General features: G+C 48.5%; 1 protein-coding gene across 1 annotated transcript in view; it reads right to left on the reverse strand.

Moving 5' to 3' along the window:
- Positions 1-19,196, reverse strand: part of LOC110508019 (P2Y purinoceptor 3) — a 28,141-nt gene extending 8,945 nt beyond the window's left edge. The window contains exon 1 of the mRNA XM_021588458.2: positions 18,957-19,196. The gene's annotated coding sequence lies outside the window, so the exon portion shown is untranslated. The remainder of the gene's footprint in view (positions 1-18,956) is intronic.
- Positions 19,197-19,888: the final 692 nt, after the last annotated feature.

A 19,888-nucleotide genomic window follows, 5' to 3' on the forward strand; every position in this document is an offset into this window, starting at 1 on the left:
TCAGCACTACAACACCACTCAGCACTACAACACTACAACCCCACTCAGCACTACAACCCCACTCAGCACTACAACCCCACTCAGCACTACAACCCCACTCAGCACTACAACCCCGCTCAGCACTACAACCCCGCTCAGCACTACAACCCCGCTCAGCACTACAACCCCGCTCAGCACTACAACCCCGCTCAGCACTACAACCCCGCTCAGCACTACAACCCCGCTCAGCACTACAACCCCGCTCAGCACTACAACCCCACTCAGCACTACAACACTACAACCCCACTCAGCACTACAACACTACAACCCCACTCAGCACTACAACCCCACTCAGCACTACAACCCCACTCAGCACTACAACCCCAATCAGCACTACAACCCCGCTCAGCACTACAACCCCCCTCAGCACTACAACCACGCTCAGCACTACAACCCCGCTCAGCACTACAACCCCACTCAGCACTACAACCCCACTCAGCACTACAACCACACTCAGCACTACAACCCCGCTCAGCACTACAACCCCACTCAGCACTACAACACTACAACCCCACTCAGCACTACAACACTACAACCCCACTCAGCACTACAACCCCACTCAGCACTACAACCCCACTCAGCACTACAACCCCGCTCAGCACTACAACCCCGCTCAGCACTACAACCCCGCTCAGCACTACAACCCCGCTCAGCACTACAACCCCGCTCAGCACTACAACCCCACTCAGCACTACAACCCCACTCAGCACTACAACCCCACTCAGCACTACAACACTACAACCCCGATCAGCACTACAACCCCACTCAGCACTACAACACTACAACCCCGCTCAGCACTACAACCCCACTCAGCACTACAACCCCACTCAGCACTACAACCCCACTCAGCACTACAACCCCAATCAGCACTACAACCCCGCTCAGCACTACAACCCCCCTCAGCACTACAACCACGCTCAGCACTACAACCCCGCTCAGCACTACAACCCCACTCAGCACTACAACCCCACTCAGCACTACAACCCCGCTCAGCACTACAACCCCACTCAGCACTACAACACTACAACCCCACTCAGCACTACAACACTACAACACCACTCAGCACTACAACCCCACTCAGCACTACAACCCCGCTCAGCACTACAACCCCGCTCAGCACTACAACCCCGCTCAGCACTACAACCCCACTCAGCACTACAACCCCGCAGCACTACAACCCCGCAGCACTACAACCCAGCAGCACTACAACCCCGCAGCACTACAACACTACAACCCCACTCAGCACTACAACACTACAACCCCACTCAGCACTACAACACTACAACCCCACTCAGCACTACAACCCCACTCAGCACTACAACCCCACTCAGCACTACAACCCCACTCAGCACTACAACCCCACTCAGCACTACAACACTACAACCCCACTCAGCACTACAACCCCACTCAGCACTACAACCCTACTCAACACTACAACCCCGCTCAGCACTACAACCCCACTCAGCACTACAACACTACAACCCCGCTCAGCACTACAACACCACTCAGCACTACAACACTACAACCCCACTCAGCACTACAACCCCACTCAGCACTACAACCCCACTCAGCACTACAACCCCACTCAGCACTACAACCCCGCTCAGCACTACAACCCCGCTCAGCACTACAACCCCGCTCAGCACTACAACCCCGCTCAGCACTACAACCCCGCTCAGCACTACAACCCCGCTCAGCACTACAACCCCGCTCAGCACTACAACCCCGCTCAGCACTACAACCCCACTCAGCACTACAACACTACAACCCCACTCAGCACTACAACACTACAACCCCACTCAGCACTACAACCCCACTCAGCACTACAACCCCAATCAGCACTACAACCCCGCTCAGCACTACAACCCCCCTCAGCACTACAACCACGCTCAGCACTACAACCCCGCTCAGCACTACAACCCCACTCAGCACTACAACCCCACTCAGCACTACAACCACACTCAGCACTACAACCCCGCTCAGCACTACAACCCCACTCAGCACTACAACACTACAACCCCACTCAGCACTACAACACTACAACCCCACTCAGCACTACAACCCCACTCAGCACTACAACCCCACTCAGCACTACAACCCCGCTCAGCACTACAACCCCGCTCAGCACTACAACCCCGCTCAGCACTACAACCCCGCTCAGCACTACAACCCCGCTCAGCACTACAACCCCGCTCAGCACTACAACCCCACTCAGCACTACAACCCCACTCAGCACTACAACCCCACTCAGCACTACAACACTACAACCCACTCAGCACTACAACCCCACTCAGCACTACAACATTACAACCCCACTCAGCACTACAACACTACAACCCCACTCAGCACTACAACCCCACTCAGCACTACAACCCCACTCAGCACTACAACACTACAACCCCGATCAGCACTACAACCCCACTCAGCACTACAACACTACAACCCCGCTCAGCACTACAACCCAACTCAGCAATACAACCCCACTCAGCACTACAACCCCACTCAGCACTACAACACTACAACCCCGCTCAGCACTACAACCCCGCTCAGCATTACAACCCCGCTCAGCACTACAACCCCGCTCAGCACTACAACCCCGCTCAGCACTACAACCCCGCTCAGCACTACAACCCCACTCAGCACTACAACCCCACTCAGCACTACAACCACACTCAGCACTACAACCACACTCAGCACTACAACCACACTCAGCACTACAACCCCGCAGCACTACAACCCTGCTCAGCACTACAACCCCACAGCACTACAACCCCACTCAGCACTACAACCCCACTCAGCACTACAACACTACAACCCCACTCAGTACTACAACCCCACTCAGCACTACAACCCCACTCAGCACTACAACCCCACTCAGCACTACAACCCCACTCAGCACTACAACCCCGCAGCACTACAACCCCGCAGCACTACAACCCTGCAGCACTACAACCCCGCAGCACTACAACACTACAACCCCACTCAGCACTACAACACTACAACCCCGCTCAGCACTACAACACTACAACCCCACTCAGAACTACAACCCCACTCAGCACTACAACCCCACTCAGCACTACAACCCCACTCAGCACTACAACCCCACTCAGCACTACAACCCTACTCAACACTACAACCCCGCTCAGCACTACAACCCCGCTCAGCACTATAACCCCACTCAGCACTACAACACTACAACCCCGCTCAGCACTACAACCCCACTCAGCACTACAACCCCACTCAGCACTACAACCCCACTCAGCACTACAACCCCACTCAGCACTACAACCCCGCTCAGCACTACAACACTACAACCCCACTCAGCACTACAACACTACAACCCCACTCAGCACTACAACCCCGCTCAGCACTACAACCCCGCTCAGCACTACAACCCCGCTCAGCACTACAACCCCGCTCAGCACTACAACCCCGCTCAGCACTACAACCCCGCTCAGCACTACAACCCCGCTCAGCACTACAACCCCGCTCAGCACTACAACCCCACTCAGCACTACAACACTACAACCCCACTCAGCACTACAACACTACAACCCCACTCAGCACTACAACCCCACTCAGCACTACAACCCCACTCAGCACTACAACCCCAATCAGCACTACAACCCCGCTCAGCACTACAACCCCCCTCAGCACTACAACCACGCTCAGCACTACAACCCCGCTCAGCACTACAACCCCACTCAGCACTACAACCCCACTCAGCACTACAACCCCACTCAGCACTACAACCCCGCTCAGCACTACAACCCCACTCAGCACTACAACACTACAACCCCACTCAGCACTACAACACTACAACACCACTCAGCACTACAACCCCACTCAGCACTACAACCCCACTCAGCACTACAACCCCGCTCAGCACTACAACCCCGCTCAGCACTACAACCCCGCTCAGCACTACAACCCCGCTCAGCACTACAACCCCGCTCAGCACTACAACCCCGCTCAGCACTACAACCCCACTCAGCACTACAACCCCGCTCAGCACTACAACCCCACTCAGCACTACAACACTACAACCCACTCAGCACTACAACCCCACTCAGCACTACAACATTACAACCCCACTCAGCACTACAACACTACAACCCCACTCAGCACTACAACCCCACTCAGCACTACAACCCCACTCAGCACTACAACACTACAACCCCGATCAGCACTACAACCCCACTCAGCACTACAACACTACAACCCCGCTCAGCACTACAACCCAACTCAGCAATACAACCCCACTCAGCACTACAACCCCACTCAGCACTACAACACTACAACCCCGCTCAGCACTACAACCCCGCTCAGCACTACAACCCCGCTCAGCACTACAACCCCGCTCAGCACTACAACCCCGCTCAGCACTACAACCCCACTCAGCACTACAACCCCACTCAGCACTACAACCACACTCAGCACTACAACCACACTCAGCACTACAACCACACTCAGCACTACAACCACACTCAGCACTACAACCACACTCAGCACTACAACCCCGCAGCACTACAACCCTGCTCAGCACTACAACCCCGCAGCACTACAACCCCACTCAGCACTACAACCCCACTCAGCACTACAACACTACAACCCCACTCAGTACTACAACCCCACTCAGCACTACAACCCCACTCAGCACTACAACCCCACTCAGCACTACAACCCCACTCAGCACTACAACCCCGCAGCACTACAACCCCGCAGCACTACAACCCTGCAGCACTACAACCCCGCAGCACTACAACACTACAACCCCACTCAGCACTACAACACTACAACCCCGCTCAGCACTACAACACTACAACCCCACTCAGCACTACAACCCCACTCAGCACTACAACCCCACTCAGCACTACAACCCCACTCAGCACTACAACCCCACTCAGCACTACAACCCTACTCAACACTACAACCCCGCTCAGCACTACAACCCCGCTCAGCACTATAACCCCACTCAGCACTACAACACTACAACCCCGCTCAGCACTACAACCCCACTCAGCACTACAACCCCACTCAGCACTACAACCCCACTCAGCACTACAACCCCGCTCAGCACTACAACACTACAACCCCACTCAGCACTACAACACTACAACCCCACTCAGCACTACAACCCCGCTCAGCACTACAACCCCGCTCAGCACTACAACCCCGCTCAGCACTACAACCCCGCTCAGCACTACAACCCCGCTCAGCACTACAACCCCGCTCAGCACTACAACCCCGCTCAGCACTACAACCCCGCTCAGCACTACAACCCCGCTCAGCACTACAACCCCACTCAGCACTACAACACTACAACCCCACTCAGCACTACAACACTACAACCCCACTCAGCACTACAACCCCACTCAGCACTACAACCCCACTCAGCACTACAACCCCAATCAGCACTACAACCCCGCTCAGCACTACAACCACGCTCAGCACTACAACCCCGCTCAGCACTACAACCCCACTCAGCACTACAACCCCACTCAGCACTACAACCCCACTCAGCACTACAACCCCGCTCAGCACTACAACCCCACTCAGCACTACAACACTACAACCCCACTCAGCACTACAACACTACAACACCACTCAGCACTACAACCCCACTCAGCACTACAACCCCACTCAGCACTACAACCCCGCTCAGCACTACAACCCCGCTCAGCACTACAACCCCGCTCAGCACTACAACCCCGCTCAGCACTACAACCCCGCTCAGCACTACAACCCCGCTCAGCACTACAACCCCACTCAGCACTACAACCCCACTCAGCACTACAACCCCACTCAGCACTACAACACTACAACCCACTCAGCACTACAACCCCACTCAGCACTACAACATTACAACCCCACTCAGCACTACAACACTACAACCCCACTCAGCACTACAACCCCACTCAGCACTACAACCCCACTCAGCACTACAACACTACAACCCCGATCAGCACTACAACCCCACTCAGCACTACAACACTACAACCCCGCTCAGCACTACAACCCAACTCAGCAATACAACCCCACTCAGCACTACAACCCCACTCAGCACTACAACACTACAACCCCACTCAGCACTACAACACTACAACACCACTCAGCACTACAACCCCACTCAGCACTACAACCCCACTCAGCACTACAACCCCGCTCAGCACTACAACCCCGCTCAGCACTACAACCCCGCTCAGCACTACAACCCCGCTCAGCACTACAACCCCGCTCAGCACTACAACCCCGCTCAGCACTACAACCCCACTCAGCACTACAACCCCGCTCAGCACTACAACCCCACTCAGCACTACAACACTACAACCCACTCAGCACTACAACCCCACTCAGCACTACAACATTACAACCCCACTCAGCACTACAACACTACAACCCCACTCAGCACTACAACCCCACTCAGCACTACAACCCCACTCAGCACTACAACACTACAACCCCGATCAGCACTACAACCCCACTCAGCACTACAACACTACAACCCCGCTCAGCACTACAACCCAACTCAGCAATACAACCCCACTCAGCACTACAACCCCACTCAGCACTACAACACTACAACCCCGCTCAGCACTACAACCCCGCTCAGCACTACAACCCCGCTCAGCACTACAACCCCGCTCAGCACTACAACCCCGCTCAGCACTACAACCCCACTCAGCACTACAACCCCACTCAGCACTACAACCACACTCAGCACTACAACCACACTCAGCACTACAACCACACTCAGCACTACAACCACACTCAGCACTACAACCACACTCAGCACTACAACCCCGCAGCACTACAACCCTGCTCAGCACTACAACCCCGCAGCACTACAACCCCACTCAGCACTACAACCCCACTCAGCACTACAACACTACAACCCCACTCAGTACTACAACCCCACTCAGCACTACAACCCCACTCAGCACTACAACCCCACTCAGCACTACAACCCCACTCAGCACTACAACCCCACTCAGCACTACAACCCCGCAGCACTACAACCCCGCAGCACTACAACCCTGCAGCACTACAACCCCGCAGCACTACAACACTACAACCCCACTCAGCACTACAACACTACAACCCCGCTCAGCACTACAACACTACAACCCCACTCAGCACTACAACCCCACTCAGCACTACAACCCCACTCAGCACTACAACCCCACTCAGCACTACAACCCCACTCAGCACTACAACCCTACTCAACACTACAACCCCGCTCAGCACTACAACCCCGCTCAGCACTATAACCCCACTCAGCACTACAACACTACAACCCCGCTCAGCACTACAACCCCACTCAGCACTACAACCCCACTCAGCACTACAACCCCACTCAGCACTACAACCCCGCTCAGCACTACAACACTACAACCCCACTCAGCACTACAACACTACAACCCCACTCAGCACTACAACCCCGCTCAGCACTACAACCCCGCTCAGCACTACAACCCCGCTCAGCACTACAACCCCGCTCAGCACTACAACCCCGCTCAGCACTACAACCCCGCTCAGCACTACAACCCCGCTCAGCACTACAACCCCGCTCAGCACTACAACCCCGCTCAGCACTACAACCCCACTCAGCACTACAACACTACAACCCCACTCAGCACTACAACACTACAACCCCACTCAGCACTACAACCCCACTCAGCACTACAACCCCACTCAGCACTACAACCCCAATCAGCACTACAACCCCGCTCAGCACTACAACCACGCTCAGCACTACAACCCCGCTCAGCACTACAACCCCACTCAGCACTACAACCCCACTCAGCACTACAACCCCACTCAGCACTACAACCCCGCTCAGCACTACAACCCCACTCAGCACTACAACACTACAACCCCACTCAGCACTACAACACTACAACACCACTCAGCACTACAACCCCACTCAGCACTACAACCCCACTCAGCACTACAACCCCGCTCAGCACTACAACCCCGCTCAGCACTACAACCCCGCTCAGCACTACAACCCCGCTCAGCACTACAACCCCGCTCAGCACTACAACCCCGCTCAGCACTACAACCCCACTCAGCACTACAACCCCACTCAGCACTACAACCCCACTCAGCACTACAACACTACAACCCACTCAGCACTACAACCCCACTCAGCACTACAACATTACAACCCCACTCAGCACTACAACACTACAACCCCACTCAGCACTACAACCCCACTCAGCACTACAACCCCACTCAGCACTACAACACTACAACCCCGATCAGCACTACAACCCCACTCAGCACTACAACACTACAACCCCGCTCAGCACTACAACCCAACTCAGCAATACAACCCCACTCAGCACTACAACCCCACTCAGCACTACAACACTACAACCCCGCTCAGCACTACAACCCCGCTCAGCACTACAACCCCGCTCAGCACTACAACCCCGCTCAGCACTACAACCCCACTCAGCACTACAACCCCACTCAGCACTACAACCACACTCAGCACTACAACCACACTCAGCACTACAACCACACTCAGCACTACAACCACACTCAGCACTACAACCACACTCAGCACTACAACCCCACTCAGCACTACAACCCCAATCAGCACTACAACCCCACTCAGCACTACAACCCCACTCAGCACTACAACCCCGTAGCACTACAACCCCACTCAGCACTACAACCCCACTCAGCACTACAACCCCACTCAGCACTACAACCCCACTCAGCACTACAACCCCACTCAGCACTACAACCCCACTCAGCACTACAACACTACAACCCTGCAGCACTACAACCCCGCAGCACTACAACCCCACTCAGCACTACAACCCCGCTCAGCACTATTTCCCCCTCTTCTAACGACTGTCCTCTTCATCTCAGTCTACCAGTACTCTCCACCAGGTGAGGTAGGAGAATATGGTGTTTTTATTCTCTAAATTCTGTCTGTGTGCTATGGGACCATCCATGCGTACAAAATGCATGCATGTCTGTGAGTCGCTTTGGATAAAGAGTCTGCTAAATTGTATGTATATATTAGTGTACTGGTCCAATCCTGAGGACCAAACGCAGCCAAAAGTACAGTATTTTAGCAGTGGGAATGCCTGTTTCTCTGTCAGCCCCCTACTACCCACTCAGCGGTTGGACGTCTGTGGTTCAAGCTGTTGTATCATCATCATCAATCTCTTATCCTCTTCATCATCATCAGTTTCTTATCCTAGCTCCTTCATCATCAATCTCTTATCCTCTTCATCAACATCAGTCTCTTATCCTAGCCCCTTCATCATCAACATCAGTCTCTTATCCTCTTCATCATCAACATCAGTCTCTTATCCTAGCCCCTTCATCATCAACATCAGTCTCTTATCCTAGTCCCTTCATCATCAACATCAGTCTCTTATCCTCTTCATCATCAACATCAGTCTCTTATCCTAGCCCCTTCATCAACAGTCTCTTATCCTAGCCCCTTCATCATCAACATCAATCTCTTATCCTAGCCCCTTCATCAACAATCTCTTATCCTATCCCCTTCATCATCAACATCAATCTCTTATCCTAGCCCCTTCATCAAGTCTCTTATCCTAGCCCCTTCATCATCAACATCAGTCTCTTATCCTATCCCCTTCATCATCAACATCAGTCTCTTATCCTCTTCATCATCATCATCATCACCAGTCTCTTATCCTAGCCCCTTCATCATCAATATCAATCTCTTATCCTAGCCCCTTCATCATCAACATCAGTCTCTTATCCTAGCCCCTTCATCATCAACATCAGTCTCTTATCCTCTTCATCATCAACATCAGTCTCTTATCCTAGCCCCTTCATCAACATCAGTCTCTTATCCTATCCCCTTCATCATCAACATCAATCTCTTATCCTAGCCCCTTCATCAACAGTCTCTTATCCTAGCCCCTTCATCATCAACATCAGTCTCTTATCCTCTTCATCACCAACATCAGTTTCTTATCCTAGCCCCTTCATCATCAATCTCTTATCCTAGCCCCTTCATCATCAGTCTCTTATCCTAGCCCCTTCATCATCAACATCAGTCTCTTATCCTCTTCATCATCATCACCAGTCTCTTATCCTAGCCCCTTCATCATCATCAGTCTCTTATCCTAGCCCCTTCATCATCAACATCAGTCTCTTATCCTCTTCATCATCAACATCAGTCTCTTATCCTAGCCCCTTCATCAATCTCTTATCCTAGCCCCTTCATCATCAATCTCTTATCCTAGCCCCTTAATCATCAATCTCTTATCCTAGCCCCTTCATAATCATCAATCTCTTATCCTAGCCCCTTCATAATCATCAATCTCTTATCCTAGCCCCTTCATCATCAACATCAGTTTCTTATCCTAGCTCCTTCATCATCAATCTCTTATCCTAGCCCCTTCATCATCAATCTCTTATCTTAGCCCCTTCATCAATCTCTTATCTTAGCCCCTTCATCATCAATCTCTTATCCTAGCCCCTTAATCATCAGTCTCTTATCCTAGCCCCTTCATCATCAATCTCTTATCTTAGCCCCTTCATCAATCTCTTATCCTAGCCCCTTCATCATCAATCTCTTATCTTAGCCCCTTCATCAATCTCTTATCTTAGCCCCTTCATCATCAATCTCTTATCCTAGCCCCTTAATCATCAGTCTCTTATCCTAGCCCCTTCATCATCAATCTCTTATCTTAGCCCCTTCATCAATCTCTTATCCTAGCCCCTTCATCAATCTCTTATCCTAGCCCCTTCATCATCAATCTCTTATCCTAGCCCCTTAATCATCAGTCTCTTATCCTAGCCCCTTCATCATCAATCTCTTATCTTAGCCCCTTCATCAATCTCTTATCCTAGCCCCTTCATCATCAATCTCTTATCCTAGCCCCTCCATCATCAATCTCTTATCCTAGCCCCTTCATCATCAATCTCTTATCCTAGCCCCTTCATCATCAATCTCTTATCCTAGCCCCTTCATCATCAATCTCTTATCCTAGCCCCTTAATTATCAATCTCTTATCCTAGCCCCTTCATCATCAATCTCTTATCTTAGCCCCTTCATCAATCTCTTATCTTAGCCCCTTCATCATCAATCTCTTATCCTAGCCCCTTAATCATCAGTCTCTTATCCTAGCCCCTTCATCATCAATCTCTTATCTTAGCCCCTTCATCAATCTCTTATCCTAGCCCCTTCATCATCAATCTCTTATCCTAGCCCCTTCATCATCAACGTCATGATCATAATTATCCGTCACGTCTCGCCGTCCAAACCACACGTCGGAGAGTATTAGATCGCTAGAGCTGACTTCCAAAGCTGACTTCCATCTCTAACACACACATAGCGCTCTATTGTCTGAACAGTGACGCATGGTTTCACAACACTTCATACCAGGAATGAACAAGTGAAGGGGAAGGAAAGGGAGTGCCAATATGCCATATCACTGTGTGTTTGTGTGTGTAAGATGGCTGAAGTACCCGTTTCCTGGCAGCTGATTAACCTCCACCCCCCCCTTTCTCTTCCTCCATCTCTCTCTACCCCATCTCTCTCTTCCCCCATCTACCTTCTCCCCCCTCTCTCTTTCTCTCCTCACCATTCTCTCTCCCTCACACTCTGTGAATGTGTGTGTCATCACCAGCACCCTAAAGGGCTGCCATGGCCTTTAGGTGAAGTGTTTACACAAAGCCTCTAATTTTAATTGAAACATCCCTAGTGTGAGCATTTGTAATAAAAAGCTCCATAATTTTCCAGCTAATGTGTGTGCGTTTCAGTGACTTCTCCGTCCAGCTCTCATGTACCCCACCAGACGTGCCACCAGCGGTCTTTTCACAGTCCCCAGGTCCAGAGCAAATTCAAGAAAACCTACAGCATTATACAGAGCCGTGCCTGGAGCTCGTTTCCATATTATATAGTGCAAGTGAACAGAAAACCTGGTTTCAAAAGACAAATAAAGCAACACCTCACGGCACAACGCCTTTCCCCCATGTGACCTACTTGTTGTGTGTATGAACTGACATGTGATCTACTAGTTGTGTGTCTGTACTGACATGTGATCTACTAGTTGTGTGTATGGACTGACATGTGACCTACTTGTTGTGTGCCTGTACTGACATGTGACCTACTTGTTGTGTGTATGAACTGACATGTGACCTAGTTGTTGTGTGTCTGTACTGAAATGTGACCTACTTGTTGTGTGTATTTACTGAAATGTGACCTACTTGTTGTGTGTCTGTACTGACATGTGACCTACTTGTTGTGTGTCTGTACTGAAATGTGACCTACTTGTTGTGTGTATTTACTGAAATGTGACCTACTTGTTGTGTGTATGGACTGACATGTGACCTACTTGTTGTGTGTATGTACTGACATGTGACCTACTTGTTGTGTGTATTTACTGAAATGTGACCTACTTGTTGTGTGTATGGACTGACATGTGACCTACTTGTTGTGTGTATGGACTGACATGTGACCTACTTGTTGTGTGTATCGACTGACATGTGACCTACTTGTTGTGTGTCTGTACTGACATGTGACCTACTTGTTGTGTGTATTTACTGAAATGTGACCTACTTGTTGTGTGTATGGACTGACATGTGACCTACTTGTTGTGTGTATGGACTGACATGTGACCTACTTGTTGTGTGTATGGACTGACATGTGACCTACTTGTTGTGTGTATGAACTGACATGTGACCTACTTGTTGTGTGTATGGACTGACATGTGACCTACTTGTTGTGTGTATGGACTGACATGTGACCTACTTGTTGTGTGTATGGACTGACATGTGACCTACTTGTTGTGTGTATGAACTGACATGTGACCTACTTGTTGTGTGTATGAACTGACATGTGACCTACTTGTTGTGTGTATGGACTGACATGTGACCTACTTGTTGTGTGTATGGACTGACTGTTAAGGGAATTTTTTATCAATGATGACTAATTATGTATACATTTCAATCAGGACTGACTAATCCGAATACTATTATGTTACTGTACATGTATGAATTTTCTCTCTTGATCCCAGTATTTAATATAATGTAGTGAATGTAGTCAAGAGTTTAGAACAATGACGGTCTGTTCCTTGGTACAAATGAATGAACTATCTCCAGACTGTCTAGAATGCTTATCTACACTGACTGACCTTGGCTCTAGGCGAGGAGGGAAGGCTTGAGAACTATAGGGCCTTTCTACCAGTGTCAAGAAGAGACGGAACATTTAGAAAATGCTGACGTCATTTTCAGTTTATAACCTGTGGTAAAATGTGTATGAACTCAGTACTCTCTTGATTAAAGGCTGTTACTTGACTTTTAAGACCGGGGCTCTGTCCATTCCTATAAAATAAGGGTCTTACAAATCCTTATGAATTGACTGAGTGTTTAATTTAATTGGGTATTAAAACAGAGGAATTAAATTCCTTCAACACTGACATGTGACCTACTTGTTGTGTGTATGGACTGACATGTACGTGGAGCTGATAGATGCACACACACACTGTACATGTTAATGTAAAGTATTTTGCCTGTAATGTATTTCTCGTTATGTGTCAGACCCCTGTAAGACAAGCTGTCGCCAAGCTAATGGGGATCCTAATCAATCAAGGTTAAGCCTTAGCACCACATTTTTAAGGTAAGGGCAAAGTTCAGGTGTTAACCTCAAATTCTTAAGGTTAGTCATTAACTCTGAAAGGGTAAAGTAAGGAGCAATGTTTGGGACAAGCTTACATTTAAAAAAAATAAATAAAAAAAAAACACTTTCTATTGCTGGATTCAAAGTTGCAACCTTTGGAATCCAAGGCTTACGCCCTAGCAAAACCCAAACCTACTTGAAGGTAACAGCACACATTGTTGCCCCTAGTGGCAGGTTTTCACATCATCTACCGACATCCTCAGACATGGATGGACATCGAATACTGACTTGTACCCCAGTTGACCTGGCTGGAATTCTCAGCAATCAGAGACAGGTGCAAACTCACATACAGTAGTAGCTGACACACACACACACACACAGCTGGGCAATGAGGGAGAGTTCTTCACATCACATGTGTGTGTGTGTGTGCATGCCAAGATTACATGCTATCGCACAGGCAGTGTAACACACCTATTTATAAACCACATGATCACATGACCTGAACCAGACACATCAGATAGAGCAGGCTAATGATATCATGTTGAACTTTCTCATGCACAGTGATTATACACACACACACACACACACACACACACACACACACACACACACACATCCCTTCCTTCCAGTCAAGTTTCATTACCTCCCCTCAACCACGGTCATTAGATTGTAGGAGAGAAAGCAGAGCCTGTTGAATTGAATGACACACACACGCACACGCGCACACGCGCACACACGCACGCACGCACACACGCACGCACGCACACACGCACACACTTGACATTTAAAGCCAAGGCCATATCTCAATTCAATTAATTGAAATCATCAAATCACTCTGGAGACAGACATTGCAGCATTAGAAACAGACCCCATCAATCAATCTCAAGACAGTCAAGGTATAACTCTAAAATATACATGTGACATATGGGAAAAGTGGAAGATGCCAGGGTTTATTTTTAACCCAAATCTGACCCTCACCTAACCCAGCGGGGACACCATCGCTTCAAGATAACATGTCGCTTCCAGACTTCTGTATGCTACAGTGGGTCAATATCACAACAACAAACATTATCCACCATTACAGATCAGTCTTCAGAGCTGGCTTCTCCCCCTAGGGTGACACAGTTAGGGAACAGTTAGGAGAACGTGGAGTAACTGGAAAGAGGCTAAATGCAGATTTGATGCAGACGGAGGCAGTACTTTGCCTGAGTGTCCTGGGACACAGGTCTGCTCTGCTAAGTGCAACATCAAGCTATAATGACTATCTGATGTTATGACGAGTAGACCAGCTTATTCAGCATGTAGCTCAATATCAATTCTTCAAACAACTTATTTTTGTCTCCGAAACCTTCAGTCTTACAGCTACGGATTTTCAGTTACACCCAAAAGAAGATCCTACAGTGGCATTTTGGCACTTAAAAAAGACCCACTCTAGTGCTTTGTTAAAGGGTTTGTATAGATACCTCTGTCACCGAGAAAGAAGTTGTCATGGTTTTGCAAGGCGAGGAGGAAGAAAATGTGCAGTTGTTGAAATGGCTGTCGGTAAACTACAGAGACAAGCAGGACAGTTCACAGCTGTTGAAAGGGACGTCGGGTAAACTACAGAGACAAGCAGGACAGTTCACAGCTGTTGAAAGAGACATCAGTAAACTACAGAGACAAGCAGGACAGTTCACAGCTGTTGAAATGGCTGTCGGTAAACTACAGAGACAAGCAGGACAGTTCACAGCTGTTGAAAGGGCTGTCGGTAAACTACAGAGACATGCAGGACAGTTCACAGCTGTTGAAATGGCTGTCGGTAAACTACAGAGACAAGCAGGACAGTTCACAGCTGTTGAAATGGCTGTCGGTAAACTACAGAGACAAGCAGGACAGTTCACAGCTGTTGAAAGGGACGTCAGTAAACTACAGAGACAAGCAGGACAGTTCACAGCTGTTGAAATGGCTGTCGGTAAACTACAGAGACAAGCAGGACAGTTAACAGCTGTTGAAATGGCTGTCGGTAAACTACAGAGACAAGCAGGACAGTTCACAGCTGTTGAAATGGCTGTCGGTAAACTACAGAGACAAGCAGGACAGTTCACAGCTGTTGAAAGGGACGTCAGTAAACTACAGAGACAAGCAGGACAGTTCACAGCTGTTGAAAGGGACGTCAGTAAACTACAGAGACAAGCAGGACAGTTCACAGCTGTTGAAAGGGACGTCAGTAAACTACAGAGACAAGCAGGACAGTTCACAGCTGTTGAAATGGCTGTCGGTAAACTACAGAGACAAGCAGGACAGTTCACAGCTGTTGAAAGGGACGTCAGTAAACTACAGAGACAAGCAGGACAGTTCACAGCTGTTGAAAGGGACGTCAGTAAACTACAGAGACAAGCAGGACAGTTCACAGCTGTTGAAAGGGACGTCAGTAAACTACAGAGACAAGCAGGACAGTTCACAGCTGTTGAAATGGCTGTCGGTAAACTACAGAGACAAGCAGGACAGTTCACAGCTGTTGAAATGGCTGTCGGTAAACTACAGAGACAAGCAGGACAGTTCACAGCTGTTGAAAGGGACGTCAGTAAACTACAGAGACAAGCAGGACAGTTCAAAGCTGTTGAAAGGGACGTCAGTAAACTACAGAGACAAGCAGGACAGTTCACAGCTGTTGAAATAGCTGTCGGTAAACTACAGAGACAAGCAGGACAGTTCACAGCTGTTGAAAGGGACGTCAGTAAACTACAGAGACAAGCAGGACAGTTCACAGCTGTTGAAAGGGACGTCAGTAAACTACAGAGACAAGCAGGACAGTTCACAGATGTTGAAATGGCTGTCGGTAAACTACAGAGACAAGCAGGACAGTTCACAGCTGTTGAAATGGCTGTCGGTAAACTACAGAGACAAGCAGGACAGTTCACAGCTGTTGAAATGGCTGTCGGTAAACTACAGAGACAAGCAGGACAGTTCACAGCTGTTGAAATGGCTGTCGGTAAACTACAGAGACAAGCAGGACAGTTCACAGCTGTTGAAATGGCTGTCGGTAAACTACAGAGACAAGCAGGACAGTTCACAGCTGTTGAAAGGGACGTCAGTAAACTACAGAGACAAGCAGGACAGTTCACAGCTGTTGAAAGGGACGTCAGTAAACTACAGAGACAAGCAGGACAGTTCACAGCTGTTGAAAGGGACGTCAGTAAACTACAGAGACAAGCAGGACAGTTCACAGATGTTGAAATGGCTGTCGGTAAACTACAGAGACAAGCAGGACAGTTCACAGCTGTTGAAATGGCTGTCGGTAAACTACAGAGACAAGCAGGACAGTTCACAGCTGTTGAAATGGCTGTCGGTAAACTACAGAGACAAGCAGGACAGTTCACAGCTGTTGAAAGGGACGTCAGTAAACTACAGAGACAAGCAGGACAGTTCACAGCTGTTGAAAGGGACGTCAGTAAACTACAGAGACAAGCAGGACAGTTCACAGCTGTTGAAATAGCTGTCGGTAAACTACAGAGACAAGCAGGACAGTTCACAGCTGTTGAAAGGGACGTCAGTAAACTACAGAGACAAGCAGGACAGTTCACAGCTGTTGAAAGGGTCGTCGGGAAACTACAGAGACATGCAGGACAGTTCACCCTGGACACTAAGAGACCATGTTAATTAATTGTATTTATATTCATCACCAGGTCTCAAAGCATTTCATCTGTAGGTGACGAACTCTCCAGATCCACCATCTGTAGCAATGGCACCAACCTGTATAGTCTGTCCATCCCTGACTTAACGTTAACCCTATCAGACCAGGAGAGGAGACAGTTAACATAGAATACACAATCTCCCTCCATCCTCTATGTCAACTATATCGGTGCCAGTGGACCCAGAGAAAGCACCCACAGGACCCTGACTAATGTCTGGTGTGGTCCGACCCAACAGGACCTTTACTAGAAACATTGCTGTGATCCGACCCAAAAGGACCTTTACTGCTGTGGTCACTATACACATGTTGTGCTTTCCATCACAAAAGATACACACACAGGTACACACTAACACACACAGGTACACGCTAACACACACAGGTACACGCTAACACACACAGGTACACGCTAACACACACAGGTACACGCTAACACACACAGGTACACACTAACACACACAGGTACACGCTAACACACACAGGTACACGCTAACACACACAGGTACACGCTAACACACACAGGTACACGCTAACACACACAGGTACACGCTAACACACACAGGTACACGCTAACACACACAGGTACACTATTTTGCTGCAGTGAGGTGTGAAGTGATGTTATAGAGAACACTGTAATAACAACAGCAGCAACTGTATATCATTCATCAGCCATGTGTTTTATTCATAATTAAGTGTTTCTCCTAGGATTTATTTCAGCAGCGGTGGCAGAGTTAGCAGGGATCCACGACAAATGTCACTTCTAAATGCATATAGGGGAAATGGGAAACACTGAGTAGACTAAACATGTCTCAGACAGAAGTTAGAGCTAGGGTGCTGGGGAGGACAGGCTCCCGGTAATGGCTGGAGGGAATTAGTGGATTGGTATCAAATACATGTGTTTGATGCCATTGCATTCGCGCCATTCGAGCCGTCCTCCACTCAGCAGCCTCCACTGAGCTAGAGGTATGGAGAACTGTAAAACTGACAGTTAAAACTGTGTTTATCTTGAGTGGGTTCTATACTCCATATGCAGGACATAGTCCTTACGGTTCCTAATTAAATAGTATTGAATCTCAGAGAAAAGATCAGCTCTTGGGTTGGCTTCATCAATGTGCTGCTCTAAAGTGCACCACCAAAACAGTATTTACTGGTTATCAGAATTACAACAATAGGAGTACAAATTCCCCACCATTCATCATGATACACTGAAGGTTAGGAATGATAGGCTACTTCATGTTGTTGACAGGTTTAGACAGGTTAAAATAGCTGTGGTTTAAAGGAGGAATCAAACAGAAACATCGGACACAGGTATGACAGTTGACCTAAGCTGACGAGGCAGCTATAAATTATATTATTCAAGAATCAATGGGTATATATCTTTAATTTAAAAGTAAAAAAATAATAATAATCTACTACCTACCCATCGTAGAATTCCCCTTTACGGTATTTAACTAATACTATGCACCCTGCGCATTTAATTCGGAGGGCCATTGCCAAAATTATTATATATTCCATGGAAACATGTTCCAGACTACTATGGTATAATGACTATACACTGTGCCAATGAGGTTGTTTCGAGTCGTCTGCATATAAAGTACAATTATAACACCGTTTTTTTTTTACCTCTGTGGCTGCGACAAAATACTGACTTTCTCTGCTCCTGTAAACAAGTGGGAGATCCAAACCTGCCTCGTGTTTTACCAGGCAGTCGCCTAGTAAGTAGCCCAAACAAATGAGTACTTTAGTGAGAAAAATCAGTAAACCAATCAATGGAGATCCTTCATAAAGTCCAACTGATTTGGATATGTTTTTTGGAGCACCAGAGCGCATGATATCAAAGATATTGGGCGGATTCGATTATGCTGAGCCGCGGGGCAGCGGTTTATGGCCGGTGACGTGAACTGGCAAAAGGGAGGAGCGCCCACCTCAAATCGAACAGCCTAATCTGCGCTGCTTGGTCATGTTGTCAACAAGGCAGGCAGCATGGTGCATTTTCCAGAAATATATAACATTTCTTTTCCATAAAATATATGTTTTAATTTTCAAACGAGTTTTTATTGGAAAGGCAGATAAAGCGTTTTTTTTTCATATATATATTTTTTAATCAAAAGCAATCATTACTCCACGTGCTAATTAGGTTGACTGGTGAGCTTAATGTGGTCATTACAAAGTGGTTTCAGACTCCTGCAATAAGAGCTTTGACGCTAATATGTGTATAAACTCTATAGTTGTGTTCTGTTAGTGTCACTGGGTAGAGACTGATACCCCATTCCATGGGTGAACACTAGAGGAGCGCAGGTCAGCTGTTTGTTCACCTGCATCTGCCCGCAATTGCTAATCGATTGTGATAAAGTGAAAATCTGAGGCCCACCCAGACCTAACCTGCATATTAACATGTGCTATAGGCTACAGTCAAAGACTGCAGGAATTAGTTATGTTTCTGCTTATAATTTTTGACATTTTGGTAGGCTATTTGTTAGTCAATTTATCTATAATTAGATACCTGCAGCTTCTCTTCTGTCATTATATGTTGACGTAGCAGACTAAATAAACCC

The sequence above is a fragment of the Oncorhynchus mykiss genome, chromosome 27 (assembly GCF_013265735.2).
Source record: "Oncorhynchus mykiss isolate Arlee chromosome 27, USDA_OmykA_1.1, whole genome shotgun sequence".
NCBI classification, from domain to species: Eukaryota; Metazoa; Chordata; class Actinopteri; order Salmoniformes; family Salmonidae; genus Oncorhynchus; species Oncorhynchus mykiss.